The following is a 17,273-nucleotide window of genomic DNA, read 5'->3' on the forward strand; positions in this document are numbered from 1 at the left end:
GGCAGAATCAATCATCAATAAGATTAGCCTCCTCTTTGGAACTCTTGCCTTGGTTTTCGAAGTGGTGATCCTTGTGCCAGTTTTAGGGCTAGTAGCCGGATTGCTCTGGGTTGTTTGGTTTGTGAAAGTTGTACGAAATGACTACGCCTTCGAGTACCTCAAAACGTTGTATGAAAATGCAATTGCATTAGTTGTTCATACATTTGGCAAATTGAAAAACTATCTGAACATGATCATCCGACATTTCACAATGGAACCCGAATAACAAATTGATGAGCTTCCTCAAGTAACCACGATTTAGGTTTGGGGTATTTCTTTTACTCGTTATTTTTCTCCTTATTTTGTTGAGTTGAACTATATTGAACTAAGCATATGAATGGTTAAGTGCGAAGTGGTATTATGTGAAAGAAAATTCAAGCAACCACATCCTAATTGATTAGCTCTTTCATGCACGACTGCATTTTGTGCTCCGTTTTGCTGTTTCATTTCTTGTGCTGCTTTTTCTTGCTAGCTCCATGTGGAGTATATTACTATGCAACTTTTTGAGTTAAATAGATAGTGTTAAAGTATTGCTATGTAAATTTATATGAATTGATTTTAGTATTGTCTACCGTTTTAATCAGGGCAAGTCACTCTCTTTGTTTGCCAAAAAAGAAAAGAAAATTCTAATCTAATTTTCAAATCCTTGGCCAACTTGTGGTCAACATTACTGATCAACGAAGAGCTCTTTCAATCAGGCATTAGAAAGTGAACCAATAAATTTAACTAGATTGGTTAAAAGTGAACCAACATGTGGATGGTAATGCCAAATTTGAGATGACGGTGTCCATGTTTTGTCGAATGAGGAGATAAGAGTAGAGGGAGGGCAGAGAGGAACAGAGTCTGGGTTTTGAGTGAAGGGGAAAAGCAGTGTCTGTATCACACTTGGCGTGGGAGGTTATTGGCCACGAAACGATATACAAAAGGTTGTCATGCCATCCACTGTGGAAGGGAGGGAAAAAACATTTTTGTGCTAAATTTTATCACCTACGTCCCATTTCACTTTCATCTCTTTTCAATTAAAAACGGGTTTAGTATCTCTTCTTTGAGTTATATGAAACTTATTGAGTTATTGAGTTACTATGAAACTTATTGAGTTAAATAGATAGTGTTAAAGTATTGCTATGTAAATTTATATGAATTGATTTTAGTATTGTCTACTTTTTTAATCAGGGCAAGTCACTCTCTTTGTTTGCCAAAAAACAAAAGAAATTTCTAATCTAATTTTCAAATCCTTGGCCAACTTGTGGTCAACATTACTGATCAACGATGAGCTCTTTCAATCAGGCATTAGAAAGTGAACCAATAAATTTAACTAGATTGGTAAAAGTGAACCAACATGTGGATGGTAATGCCAAATTGGAGATGACGGTGTCCATGTTTTGTCGAATGAGGAGATAAGAGTAGAGGGAGGGCAGAGAGGAACGGAGTCTGGGTTATGAGTGAAGGGGAAAAGCAGTGTCTGTATCACACTTGGCATGGGAGGTTATTGGTCACGAAACGATATACAAAAGGTTGTCATGCCATCCACTGTGGAGAGAGAGAGGGGGGGAGGGGGGTTGGAACATTTTAGTGCTAAATTTTATCACCTCTGTCCCATTTCACTTTCATCTATTTTCATTTAAAAACGGGTTTAGTATCTCTACTTTGGTGAGGAAAATTTTAAACTTTGGTCATTGGATCACATGGTGGTGAACTCACCAATGTCTGAAATTTCTTGAATACGGTTATTATTTCCATAGAAATATAAAAAAAAAATCTGAAAAAAGATATGGAAAACTAGCTAACGCAAATTGTAGTTGTTGGTTCGACTTTTACCATTAAAAAGTCAAGTGGTTTAGAAATCGAACCAAACTTTTAGTGGTGGTTTTGGTTACAGGTGAGCATCGTTCGGTTTGTTTCAATTTGACACAAAAAAATATAACTAAACTATTTAGTCTTCTATCACCAAAAAAAAAATTAAGGGCAGTAACGTAATTTTACAAACAAAATTTTGCTATTTTTTTTAAACCTCACCTATATGTAATTTTAACATCTCTAATTAAAAAAAAAAAACCTCTCTCCCTCCCTCCCCACTCCCACATTCTCTCTCACTCTCTTACTCTCCAAATTTTAAAAACAAAATAAAAAATTTGCCATATACTAGTTAGTTAGAACCTTACATAAGCATAAAATACATACAAATTTCTAGTTATAAATAGTCATTAAGCTTATATTATGTTGTGACTTAAAATACATATAAATCTCTAAAGAGTTTTTATCACAAATAATCCTTGAAATTGACTCATCTCATCAAGATCGTCTATGAAATTGAAAATCGATCAATGTTGTTCCTGAAAATGGGTCTCGCACATTAATGTGGTCATTCCGTCACAATTCTATCAAAAATTCTATTATGTGCTGATGTGATACATACCACAAGTCTATTTAAATAGGCCTAATTGGATAAATGGTCCCCGTGGTCATAAGGTATTCGGATGATAGCCCCTGTGGTAAAAAAATTCGGATTTAAACCCCTGTGGTCTAAGTCTGTTAGGATTTAAACCCCTGTGGTCTAAATCTGTTAGGATTTAAACCTTTCTGTTAAATAATGCTGATGTGGCTGCCACGTGGCTGCCAAATGGCTGCCACGTGGCAAAATAATAATTTTTAAATTTTTTTTAAAAAAAACCTGAATTAAAAAAAAAAAAAAAAAAAAAAAAAAAAAAAAACAAACAAACCGGATCTGCAAGAAGAAGAAGGAAGAGGGAGAGGGAGGAGGGCGCGAGGAGACGGCTCCGGCGAGGGGGGAGCTAGTCTCCGGCGGGAAGAAGAAGAAGAAGAAGAAGAAGAACAAGAAGAAGAAGAAGAAGAAGAAGAAGAAGTCGCGCAGGGAGACCGGCGGGAAGAAGAAGAAGAAGGAAGAAGGAGAGGGAGGAGGGTCGCGCGGGGAGAGGGCTCCGTCGGGGGGGGGGAGCTGGTCTCCGGCGGGAAGAAGAAGAAGAAGAAGGAGAAGAAGTCCGGCGGGGTGGGGGAACGGGCGGAGGGCGGAGGGCGGAGGGCGGGGGGGATTTTCTGGGTTTCTGCGTTTTTTTTTTTTTTTTTTTTTTTTTTTTAATTCAGGTATTTTAAAAATTATTATTTTTGCCACGTGGCATATATGTGGCAACCACGTCAGCATTATTTAACCGAAGGGCATAAATCCTAACAGACTTAGACCACAGGGGTTTAAATCCGAATTTTTTTACCACAGGGGCTATCATCCGAATACCTGTTGACCACGGGGACCATTTATCCGATTAGGCCATTTAAATATTGCCATGTGAATAAAAATAATTAAAAAAATTAAAAAAATATTTATATTTAAATCATTAAAAAATTATATTTTTGTATAATTAAAAAAAAAAAAAAAAGAAGTTTTTCTTCCCCATGCAACCCTTCTACCAATGGCTCCTCCGTCGCAGTTTCAAACCGTCCCTCCCTTCAAATTCAATATAAACCCCACATCCAGAACCACTCCAAAATACCAAAACCTTCAAATTCTTTCATATAAAAGTCTACTAATTGTCGATAATTACTTTCAAATTCCAAACCCCAATCCCTCCTCCTTTTGATGATTCTGGACAATCTGGAGATTGGGTTCAAGGATTTGGGTTTGTATTTTTAAATAATACTTTTCTGGAGTATTGATGTAGTGATTTGTGAATACTCCTCCTTGGTTCAAATTGCACATCTCAATTTCTGGAAATCGGGTTAAGGAATTGGGAGTTTCAAAGTTTTATAGAGTTGTTCTGGTATCTTCAGTACTTGAGGTTGATTTTTGCACCCATTTTTCTCTGAAAGTCGTTCAGTTTACGTGCGCCGTCGGCATCTCAGTTCGGTGAAAGTCTAAACTCTTGTGGAGAATACAATCACATCAATTCGCCTCTGCATTTCATCAAAAGAACAAAAGAGTCATAAGAAATAATGTACACATTCTTGTTCAGAATTCATGAATAATATCTGCCTGTTGTTTGGAACTCTTGCTTCAATTGTATTAGTTCAATGTTGCTTGACTATTGTATGCAAGTAAGTGCAATTGCTAAATTCGTTTTTGGCACTCCGTTCTAAATTCCAATTCTCTGTTTTGACTTTTGAGCCTGTGAAATCAAAAATAATTTTTTTTTCTTCAAACTAAATACCTCAGAAACCTTCGAATTCTCTCTCATTTCATTCGGTTGAAGAATACAATAATCTCACATTAAAATTAAAATTGACGAATTTTAGTTTAATTTATATTGATTAATTTCACTTCTAATTTTACCAATGAATTTTTGTAATAAAACTCAAACACTTGCCTCGTTGTGCGGAAACAATGCAAATCCACCATATAAACTCGTCTTTTTGAAATCTCGACACATTTTTAACTTCATCGCTGACTTACCCTTGGGTATAAATCACTACACACCCCACTTGAAACTTTATATATAGGAGCTTCCTTGGTGTGAGTTTACAATGAGGATTACTTGACTAATCATTTTTTGTTGGTCGGTTAAAGGATGTCATTATCACTGCGCTAGTTTATTGTCTGTAGTAAAAGTATTTCCACGTCACGACCACTTCAAAAGGAATCTGGATCCTCACCAGATTCTCGTTGTGAGGATTTCGGGGATCCATCAATCTTGTCCGTTCATTGTATATTATGCGGTTATAAATTATTTTAAATATTTTTATTTAAAATTAAACACAAACAATACTTAACAAAAACTGACCACACTATGTACGATGAACATACATGATTCACGGATCCCCAAGATCCTCACCAAAAGATTCGAACATGATCCTGTTAGCTACAAAAGAAAATGACACCCTCCATGGCAACCGATGTCTACATCTAGTGTAAGATCCCACATCAGCAGGGTGGGGGTTGGTTCCTGGCCTTATATGTACATGCCCGTATTTTCTTAGCAAGACGCGTTTTGGGCTGAAGCCCAAGAACAAATCCATGAGGCGTGGCCAAAAGCGGACAATATCTTGCTACGGCAGAGACTAGGATGTGACAATTTGGTATCAAAGCCAGACTCACCGTCCGTTCGAGTGTGCCAACAAGGACGTCGGGCTTCCAAGGGGGGTGGATTGTAAAATCTCACATCGGTAGGGTGGGGGTTGGTTCCTAGCCTTATATGTACATGTCCATCTCTTCCTAGCAAGACGCATTTTGGGCTGAGACCCAAAAACAAATCCGTGAGGACGTGGTCCAAAGCAGACAATAACTTGCTACGGCGGAGGCTGGGATGTGACATCTGGTGTTTTCTAAAGTCAAAGTTGCTTGGAGGACTCGTTGGTCGAAGGAAAGATGGAAACAATTCGATTTAAATCATGAATAGTCCTACCAAACCCTAAGAAACTTAATGCCCTTTTAGCTTGAATACTCTTTTGACATCACAACTTCACTTTTTTTCACTTAAATTATGGTCCCACAAGAACATCATCCTCCACAACTCGTCGCTTCCTATCCCACAGGGCAACTTCAAGCCGGAAAACTAGTCGCTTTCTATCTTTGTTTTGCATGTTCGAAGAAGTGACCTGAGTCCCACTTCCTATTCCTACACCGGTATAAATATACTCAGAGACGGCCTTCTCTTCTGCCCAACATCCCGGCAGCGCCCAGTTGCATTTTTTCCCTCACAAGATCATATTTCTGGTTCAATAATTGAATTTGAAGACGACGTCCACCCTACACAGCTCCTTCCATTCCTCAACCCTTGGCTGCTCACAAAAGTAAGTGCCTTTGTTTTGTGCTTTCATTTTGTGAGTGTAGCTCAAATCGCACTCACCGCCGGACCATTTGAATATCTGCGTGCCATCATAAGTACTCTCTTAAGCTTGACAGCCTCAATTGGCCATATTTTTTTTGTCGCAAATCAGTTTTGGAGTTCTCTTTTGCCGGAATTTAAACAAAACAAAACGAAAAACAGAGCTCTTGCGTCTGTGTGTGTGTGAAGGTGTGAAGAGTCTTCGATCTGAATTTTGTTTTTGTATTGCTCTGTACATAAGTGTCATATATACACAGATGTATCGTGTTCCAGACATTGCTGTTAGCGTCCCTCTACGTTCGGAACTGGAAGGGTAAGTGTATACTCGGCTTGCTTTTTTTTTTTTTTTTTTTTTTTTTTGCCTTTTATTTGGGAAGAATGATAGGGACACCAAAAAGAACTGATTAATTAGCAATTAATCTATAGAACTCAGCTCTTGATAAGTCTCTCTAAGCATTTTTTTTTTTGACAAATTAAGAGCGTTGAATGTCTAGATCGATTTGTTATTAACAAACATTGAAGAAAATGGCAGCTGACTTAGCTAGGTACCTTGTTATGACTTCCTTACGTATTGAATTAGTTGATTTCAAATGATATATTAGCGGAGTACGCCTGTCAATACCTCGAAACGTTGTATCAAAGTGCAGTGGCATCAGTTGTTCATACATTTGGCAAATTGAAAGACTATCTATAGAACTCAGCTCTTGATAAGTCTCTCTAAGCATTTTTTTTTTTGACAAATTAAGAGCGTTGAATGTCTAGATCGATCTGTTATTAACAAACATTGAAGAAAATGGCAGCTGACTTAGCTAGGTACCTTGTTATGACTTCCTTACGTATTGAATTAGTTGATTTCAAATGATATATTAGCGGAGTACGCCTGTCAATACCTCGAAACGTTGTATCAAAGTGCAGTGGCATCAGTTGTTCATACATTTGGCAAATTGAAAGACTATCTATAGAACTCAGCTCTTGATAAGTCTCTCTAAGCATTTTTTTTTTTTGACAAATTAAGAGCGTTGAATGTCTAGATCGATCTGTTATTAACAAACATTGAAGAAAATGGCAGCTGACTTAGCTAGGTACCTTGTTATGACTTCCTTACGTATTGAATTAGTTGATTTCAAATGATATATTAGCGTGATTAATTTCCAGATATATCATACTTTCCTTTTCTTCTTTTTAGTTAGAATAATACTAGGAAGACCTGATATTTATACCACACGAATCACTTTTCACATTAGATGGTATAAAAATATTGTATTCCTATCATTTTTCTATTAGTTAAGATTACAACATTATATATATATATATATATATATATATATATATATATATATATATATATATATCATTAATGCAAACTCCATTTAATTTTCTCGTTAACTATATATGTATAACAGAACAAGGGAAGAATTTTCTAAAGTATTGCATAAATATATATGTTCCCTCATCACCATGCTTGGCATCTTCCTCCAATTGAAGCAAGGAGCTAGAAATGAGTCTCTGTTCAACACAGATTACCCAACTATGGTGTCCCTTATTGTTGTGATAATCGCTTATGGCGGATCACTAATTGGCTCTAGAATACACGTCCAAACTCACCCTAATTCAAATTTGGCACAATCAATCATCAATAAGATTAATCTCCTCTTTGGAATTCTTGCCTTGATTTCAGAAGTGGTGATCCTTGTGCCAGGTTTAGGGCTAGTTGCCCTATTCTTCTGGGTTGTTTGGTTTGTGAACGTTGTAGCTGAGTACGCCTGTCAATACCTCGAAACGTTGTATCAAAGTGCAGTGGCATCAGTTGTTCATACATTTGGCAAATTGAAAGACTATCTGAACATGATCATCCAACATTTCACAATGAGACCTGAAGAACAAACTGATGAGCTTCCTCAAGTGAGTTCTACCACGGTTTAGGTTTTGGTTTAGGTTTAAGGTATACTTTTTACTCGTTATTTTTTTTTTTCCTTATTTTGAGTTGGACTACATTGAACTCAACTTATGATTAGTTAACTGCGAAATGGTTATATGTGAAAGAAAATTCAATCGACGACATCCTAACTTCCGTGAAAAGAGTTGGTAATTAACTTAATTTACTTTTCTGACATATTTTTCGTGTTAGAGATAGAAAATATATAAGAAAAATAACTCTCGTGTTCCTCAACAATAAACATGGAGAGCTACCCTTTCCATAGAGATACAGAAGTGCATCGCAGTAGAGTTAACATGCATGGATATCTTTCCTCGGATTTTTTAAGCCGTGGAGTTGTAATTGTACACAATCCTTAATTTGGTTTTCGGTATTCTGAGTGAACTTGTATCATTAATCAAAATAAGTTTACAGAAGAATTTGTTGAACTGAGACAGAGAGAGTGTAACATAAACTGCATGAGTCTTTGAACCCAGAACCGTGAGGCATCCATGCTGGTGCGCTTAACCACAAGGCTAGGAAGAAGGTCGGTACTTGTCGTTGATTTTTGCATCCATTCTTCTGTGAAACTATTTCAATCATGCATGCCATTGGCGTCTCAGTTTGGTGAAAGTCTCGACTCATACTGAGAATGTTGCATCTACTCGCCTTTGCATTTCGTCCCAAGCAGATATAGTAGAGCCTCTGGTCAATTTATCAATAAGGCAAAAAGTACTTTCTACTTGGGCTCTACCTCAAGGCATCGCAAAGCTGTGGTTGAGAGTTACTTGGGTTTCAAAGAAGGCAAAGCACCTTTTGTCTACTTAGGAGTTCCAATCTTCTGTGGCAAGCCTAAAAGGAGTCATCTCCAAGCCTTGGCAGATAAAGCTAAAGCTAAGTTAACTGGTTGGAAGGGGAAACTTTTATCTATGGCAGGAAGAGTTCAACTCACTCAATCAGTTTTTCAAAGTATGCTCTTGCATAGCTTTTTCTGTTTATAAGTGGCCTTCTTCCTTGCTAAGGTCTCTTTCACGATGTGCTCGCAATTTTATATGGTCTGGTGACGTAACCTCCAAGAAGTTTGTTACCGTTTCTTGGCGTCAGATATGTGCTCCGAAGAATGAAGGTGGTTTGGGTTTGCGTGATCTTAGCTCTCTTAACACTACAGCTCTCTTAAAGCTTGGATGGCTTATTATTACTACTGATTCCCCTTGGAGTATTTATCTTCGGGAACGTTTCAAGCTTCACGGTCGCCTATATTCTTGTAGTTATAAGCGATCTTCTATATGGCCTGGTATTAAATCCATTCTTCATATCTTGTTTTAGAATTGTCGTTGGGTGATTGGAAATGGCTCTACTACTTCCCTTTGGGTTGATAAATGGCTGGATAAGCCTATTGTGGACGTCGTTGGTGCAACAGAGATTGCTCCTTCTTTATCTCGTACTAAGGTCTCAAATATTATTCGTATGGGAAAATGGGTTATTCCTTCTATTTTTTCTTCTACTTTCCCAGACCTAACTAATGAGATTTTTGAAATGCCTCTTCCAATCGATGAGGATAATGACGTTTTAATTTGGGAAGTTTCTACATCTGGCGTTTTTTCGTTTTCCGATGGCTATGAAATTGTTCGTCATCGGTTTCCTGTCAAGAGTTGGGCTTCCATTATCTGGCGTCCTTTCATCTCACCTCGTTACTCTATTTTAGTTTGGAAGATTCTATTCAACAAGCTCCCAACGGAGGATCAACTTCAGCGCCGAGGCATCCCGCTGGCTCCAATTTGCCAACTATGTTACAAGAATTCTGAATCTATTGACCACATATTTTCTAGCTGTGAATTTGCACAATGTGCTTGGCGTTGGCTAGCTACCCAATTTGGCACCATTATTCCACCTACGGGCTCCCTCTCTGATCTATGGCTTGATTTTCTGTCAAAGCGGTTTTCTCCATATCTTCGCAATGTCTGGCTCGCTTCAGGGTTTTTCTTACTAATGGCTATTTGGAAGATGCGTAATAAAGTGAAGTTTGAAGGCAAACCTCCCTCCTTCTCACGTCTCTGCCGCTCCACCTCGGCCTGGATTACAGGTTGGAGCTCTCACCCCTGGCCATGTACGAGGCATTTTGGATAGGCAACTTTCAGTCTCTCTTGGAATATCGCCTAACTCCAGTAAAGCTCCTTCTATTGTCCCTGTTCTTTGGCACCCCCCCTCATTTTTCTTGGGTCAAAGTGAATACTGATGGCCTTGCTAAAGGTAATCCGGGTCCTGCGGCATGTGGCGGGGTTTTTCGAGATTCTGTGGGTTATTTTCTTGGTGGTTTCTCCCTAAGCTTGGGTCATCGTACTTCTTTCTATGCGGAGCTCCATGCTGTCATCCTTGCTGTCGAATTGGCCCACACGCGTAGCTGGCAAAATTTATGGCTTGAAAGTGACTCTTCTAGTGTAATATCATGTTTTGCTTCTAGATCTTTCTCTCCCCCTTGGTCGCTCCAGACACGCTGGAACAATTGTACTCTCCATTTGCAGAACATGATTTTTCGTTGCTCTCATATTTTTCGAGAAGGGAATGCTGCTGCTGACAAATTAGCCAATTCAGGGCTTCTATCATCTTCACTTGTTTGGCATTCCACTCCCCCAATAGAGATCCTTCCTCATCTGCACTCAGATTTCTTGGGCATGCCAACCTACAGGTTTGTCTCCTCTTCTTGATGTGTGTTCTCCTTTCTTTTCCTAACCTTTTTGGTTTCCCGTTGGTTTTGCAGTTTGTCTTGCAGGTTATTACCTTTTAAGGTTTTTAGAGGGGTTTGGGCTTATGTCCGCCTAGTCTTTTCCTTGTATTTTCTTTTCCAAGAGGGGTACGGTCTATGTCCCCCCCTCTTTTTCCGGTATTTCCTTTCTCAAAAGGGGTAAGGTGCATGTCCCCCCCCCCTTGTATTTCTTTTCTATTGTTCTATGAGGGGTTAGGTTTATGTCCCCCCTGTCTAGGTGTAACTTCTTTTTTCTTATCAATAAAATTCCCTCGTACCGCCGAGGTTCTCCAAAAAAAAAAAAAAAAAAAGTACACAATAACTTTCCTTTTCGTTTTCAAATTCCAGTCCAAGTTATGTATCAAATAAATTTTGTCTCCAGCCATGACATTTGCTGATATTCTGTAACACACCTTCTCATCAATTCTCTCTTTATACCACTTGTAGTACAAATGTTAGTATTGACTCTCTAACATGTAGAACCGCTAATATTGAATTGATGGTTAGAGCATTCCTCTTCAATTTATTACATTTAGGATTCACATTATTCCTCTCTTTAGTCTAGTATAAAATAATAATATAGTTTGTAATAAAAAACAAACAAGAAATATAAAAAAATTATTTAAATCAAGAACCACCTTGTTACAAAGTTAACAAATAGCCTGAAACTTCTTTATAAATGGAAACTCTACACAAATAAAATCACATGCATCGGGATTGGTCTATATATATGAGGGAATCATGTCATATTCTGGTTGGAGGGGGATAATCATGTCATTCTACCCAATGGTCCATCATCCTCCATAGTCTTCTCCAGATTCCAGGAAAAGGAAAGGAAACAATCTTCTTCGACTCAGCACAGTCAGCAGGCGCTACCGACCAGTTGCACAATAAGTCAGCACATAATAAACTCTAAAAGGAAACAATCTAATTTCTGATTGGTTAAGTTGAAAAGACTAACCTACTCCAATTAAGAATAGGCAGTCAACATTTATCTGAGCCGTTGATTTAATCTTGTGCATCTTCCACCTTTTGTGATCAGATTAGAAGACCTAAATATTGTGTCATCAACATTTATCTGAGTCGCTTTCCATTTTGTTTTCATCCTCAACGAATCGCTTTCCAGTTTGGTTTCATCCTCATTGTCGTTTTCCATTTGGTTTCATCCTCAACAGTCGCTTTCGATCTATGTTTTGCATGTTCGAAGAAGTGACCCTATTTCTACGCCCTGTAAATATAACTCAGAGAGTCTTCTCTTCAGCCCAACAAGATGGCAAGCTTAAGACAGTACCTAAGATGGCAAGCAAATTATTGAACCAGAAATATGAATATCTGCTTGCCATCTTAGGTACTGTCTTAAGCTTAACGGCCACAATTGGCCATATTCTTCGTTGCAATCTGTTTTGGAGTTCTCTTTTGCTGGAATTTAAACAAAACAAAACGAAAAACAGAGCTCTCGTTTTTTGAAAAGAGAAAACAGAGCTCTTGCGTCTGTGTGTGTGAAGGTGTGATGAGTCTTAGATAGTTATAAAAGAGAAAACAACTTATGTACACGTGCGACCACTCTTTCCAGAACCTCGCCACCACCATCTGCTTCATGATCTCGTGGAGGTCATTGATGGTTCTATAAGGAATCATGTCAATCACGATGTCATAGTCGCTGATCGGCTGAACCGTTGGGATCTGGTGCTCCTCGCCGTCGCCAATGACCTTTTCTTCTTTATCAGAGAGAAAGATGGAGAAAAGGGAGGAGAGAAAGATGGAAGAGAATAGAGAGAGATAATGGAGAGAAAACCATTAGAGAACAGAGTAGATAAGGCCGAGAGATGGGAAAAGATAAGGAAATGAATAAATAGAAGAGTGAAGGGTATAATAGTTATTTTATAAACAGCCTAAACTCATGTGTCTGTAGCATGCTTCATGGACCATTCAAAATTATTATAAATATTTCATTGGTTATGTCCAAGAAAAAATAAACGACTGACATGGTTAATTAGTAAAGATTCTATTGACTTTTGGCTAAATAATATTTTAAAAATTACTAAGTTCTACCACGTAAACTTTAATAAATAAATAACTTGTTAATGCCTTTGTATAACTTGGTCAGTTTTCTCTCTGTTGATCAAGTTGTTGTTTATAAAATTACATATACAAAAAGAAAACAAGTCTCTATGCAAATAATCCAACAGGAGTAAGAGATAATGAAAACAAGATAAAAGTATTACAGTTATAAAACACAAATGTGAGCAAAAATGTTAAATTTGGTGTGTGTGTGTTTTTTTTTGAAGGATAACTTTGAAGCAATGGTATTGGTAGTACGATTATAAAACACAAATGTAGTTGGTGACTGTGTGATCAGTTGACTGGCATTTATAGACGTGAATGTCTTGTGATCTTTGAATGATACATGGTCACATAACATGAAGGAAGTGAGCTTCCAAGTTGTTGCCTTTCCCAGGTGCATGCTTGCAATTGTCTTCTTTTCTTTTAGTTAAAGAATCTAAAATAAATAAATAAAAAATAAATTGAAATCTAAAAAATGGTAATCTTTTATAAAATCAATAAAATGTTATAACATTTACAATATATCAATTAAAGTACCTAAACTTAATCAAACGAAATTTACTAATTCATGCCATTACAACTAGCAGCATGCAAATTCTTTTATTTCTAATCAGGTCAATCACACACCTCTCATGCTTCACACTTTGCATGACTCATGTTTTTTACATTTGGATTCATACACTGCAACGCTACACAGTGTCCATTTTCTAGTCCTCCAGCAATTGATGTACACATGCGACCACTATTCTAGAACCTCGCTACCACCATCCGCTTCATGATCTCATAGAGGTCATTGATGGTTTTGAAATGAATCATGTGTCAATCACAATGTTGTATTCGTTAATCGGTTGAGTTGTTGGGATCTGGTGCTCCTAGCCGTCGCCGATGACTTCTTTTTCTTTATTAGAGAGAAAGATTGAGAGAATGGAGGAGAGAGACGAAAGAGAGAGAATTGAGAGAAAGCCATGAGAGAAGAGAGTAGATAAGGACGAGAGAGAGGGAATGTGATAATTATTATAAATGTTTCATTGATTATCTAAAAAAAAATTAACTATTGTTATATGGCTAATTCATAAAGATTTTATTGACCATTGGCTAAATAATGTTTTGAAAATTACTAATATCTACCACGTAAACTGTAATCTCTAATCTCTAATATTAGAAAGTTAGAAGACTACTTTGGTGTCTCAAGGCTTTACCAAAAAATTTTGGACTAAAACACCCCTAAAACAAACAAAAAAATCTAAAACTGATAAAATTTGATACGTATAAAAGCACAAGGGCAATTTTGTCAGAAAACTTAAATTTGTTAATAAAAGATAATAAAGAGAGAAAAAGGGAAACCTGCTGATTAAACTTCTCCTCTCCTCCATTATAGGAGAGAGATAATAAGAAAATAAAAAACCAACGTGGGAAAAGAAGGTAGAGAAAACTGTTTGCAGTTGCCGGCAGTTTTAAACTCCCCACTTTGAATCAAATTTGTTGTTTAGCAGATCTCGCTCCCATATTTGGCTGCAACTAAACCTTAAGCCGACCTTCGCTTGCGCTGATCCACCTCCACCTCCGATCCTTCTCCCTCCCTTTCAATTCTAACCCTACCCTAATTTAAATTATTTAACGTGTTGTGTTGTTCACTTAATTTTGATTTAGTTTAAGTTTTGTCTTTCGGATTTTGTCAGGAACCTTGCTGGCTATCACACGAATTTACAACAAGACTGTTCTACAGTGGGCTGCTGGGAGATTCCTTTTTTTTTTTTTTTTCCCTCTTAAGCATGGTTTCGTTTAATTTGCATTGGTTTTTTTTTTCTTAATTTTAAGTTTACTTCAAAATCCAAAAGTTAATCATTTCTTTTGATTTTTGTTTTGGTTCTCCCAATCGCCCCTAGAGTGGGTAGTTATGCTTGCAGATTTATGACGAAGGAGAAGATGGACGTGGTGTCATTTTTGAAACTGCTATGAGTCGTTACCATTTGGTTTCTCTCTTTCTCCACCACTCATAAACTGAGTTGTCTCAGTCTCTCAGGTATTTTGTATTCTGTTTTTAACTCTTCTTTTCTTTTCTTTTCTTTTGTCTTCTTAGTGTTTGATTTCTTTTCCCCTTTTATCTTGCATTTTACTAGGGAGTTGATTCATTTTGTTAATCCATTTTTTTTGTCTTACTTTCCTCTTTTATTTTGCATTTTGATTTTGAAACAGATACAAACATATTGCAAGAAGCGGGTGGAAAGGTTAATGAAGACGAGCACGACCCAGCTTGCGAAAAGTGGAGGAAGAGATAGGCGAAGTGGCATATTGTTGCTTGATAAGTGGATTCAACAGGTAGCTTTTTATATTGGTCTTACTTTGTTTATCAAAGTTTTGCTTCCATTTGGATTAATTGTACGTTTCTTGCTAAATTTTAACTATGTTTTATTCTTTTTTTAATATAGACAAATTTATTGAATTAAATGATCTATTATGTAATGCAAACTGCCAACAGATTAAAAGGAAATTCATCGCTCTCCTAGAATTATTCACAAGGTTTTAATCCATAATGCGTAATATCTTTACCGATTTCTTTTTCCCCCTTCACATATTCAAAAATGGCTTCAAATGTCTCCCGTTGGGGAAGCCCTGAATTGGAGTTCGGGTTTTGTTTCAAGCAATTGGACGGTTACTGTATTTTATTTTGTAGGGTTTTGTTTCAAGCATCTGGACGGTTAGATGCATTGGGGTAGAAGCACGATAAACAAACCATGAAGCACGAGGCAATTCTTGAATAGACTAACGTATGTAATTATATTTGAAAAGAATTTGTAGTTTGATTGCAAACAATGTGAAGCAGCAAAATTTTTTTTGTAGATTCATGAGGAACCATTAATTCACCAAGGATTTGAAACAGCAAAAAAGGATATGGAATGCACAAAAACATCTCGAGAACTTTTATTGCAAAATTACATATACAAAAAGAAAACAAGTCTCTCTACAAATAATCCGACTGCAGTAAGAGTTAATAAAAACAAGAGAAAAGTAACACAATTTTTTTTTCCTATTTGAAAACAAATCGGTAAATTGGAATTGAGTGATCACTATTGTATAGATATTGTATTAATTTTTTTATTAAACAAAATTATCACCTAAGTTTAAATCCATGTCACAACTTTGTACTCGGGTTTAATAAATTCAATAAATCTAAGCGTAGTGTTTGGTGTGTTTATTTTTATTTTTATAAAAAAAAAGAGTGTGCGAGTTGTACCTATATTTTATGAACTGGCTTAATACGTCCAAGTGCATTTATTTTTTTTGTAGTGGGCTATCCACACATCATTTTTTACTTCTCACACACTTTCTTGATTTGCGACTATTGGATCGAATAAATTGAAGAAAATCAATGAATCGAAATTAATTAGGAATGTGTGAGAAGTTAAAGGGATGTGTGAATAGCACACACATTTTCGTATAGTTTCAAACTTTTTGTATAATTTTAAACTCTTCGTATGGTTTCAAACGGTATAATTTCACCTTTTCGTATAGTTTCAAAAATTTTGTATAATTTCAAACTCTTCGTATAGTTTTACTGTATAATTTCAAACTCTTCGTGTAGTTTATAACTTTTGGTATAGTTTCAAATTCTTCGTATGGTTTCAACTGTTTTTTATTTTTATTTTTATTGGGTTACGAGCTAGGTGGTTATCGTTGATGGTAGGCCCACAGTTTGTCGCCTATGGATGCTGGCTCGTAGAAGTTATCCTACCCATCCAATTACTAATATTCCAACACCTGTATAAATATGATCAGAGACCGCCTGCCCTTCCGCCCAACATCCAGGCAGCGCCCAGTTGCATTTTTTCACTTACAAGATCATGTTTCTGGTTCAGTAATTTGCATTTGAAGACGACGTACACCCTACAGAGCTCCGTCCATCGTTCTACCCTTGTCTGCTCACAAAAGTAGGTGCCCTTTTTTTTTTCTTTTTTTTTTCTTTTTTGCGCTTCAATTTGGGAGTGTAGCTCAAAAGTAACCGCGTTTTTTTGCTCGCATTCATCGCGGGACCGGTTACGGTACCATTTGAATATCTGCTTGACATTCTTAAGTACTGTCTTAAGCTTGACGGCCGTAATTGGCCGTATTCTTCGTAGCGAATTTCTGTTTTGGAGTCCTTTTTGCCAGAATTTAAAAACGTAAAGAAAAAAAAACAGAAAACAGAGCTCTCGTTTCTGGAAAAGAGAAAACAGAGCTCTTGTGTCTCTGTGTGTGTGTGTGAAGGTATGACGAGTCTTCAATCTGAATTTTGTTATTGTATTCCTCTGTACAGAAGTGTCATATATACGCAGATGGATCGTGTCCCAGACATTGTTGTTAGCATCCCTTTACATTCGGAGCTGGAAGGGTAAGTGTATACTCTGCTTGCCTCTTTTTTTATTCCTTTTATTTGGGGAAAATGATGGGATACCAAAAAAGAAATGATTAATTAGCAATGAATCTATAGAATTCAGCTCTTGATATATCTAGGCATTTTTTTATTGAGAAATTAAGAGTGTCGAATGTCTATAACTCTATATCGATTCGTTATTAACAAACATTGAAGAAGATAGCAGCTAGCTACGTATCCTGTTACAACTTACCTACTTAATCATTTTATTTCAGATGACATATTAGCTTGATTAATTTATAGGTAGATCATACGTTCCCATTCTTTATATCACATTAGTCTACCATTTCATGTGACATGTGACACATACGCAACATTCATTGATAT

The sequence above is a fragment of the Malus sylvestris genome, chromosome 17, assembly GCF_916048215.2.
Source record: "Malus sylvestris chromosome 17, drMalSylv7.2, whole genome shotgun sequence".
Classification (NCBI taxonomy): Eukaryota; Viridiplantae; Streptophyta; class Magnoliopsida; order Rosales; family Rosaceae; genus Malus; species Malus sylvestris.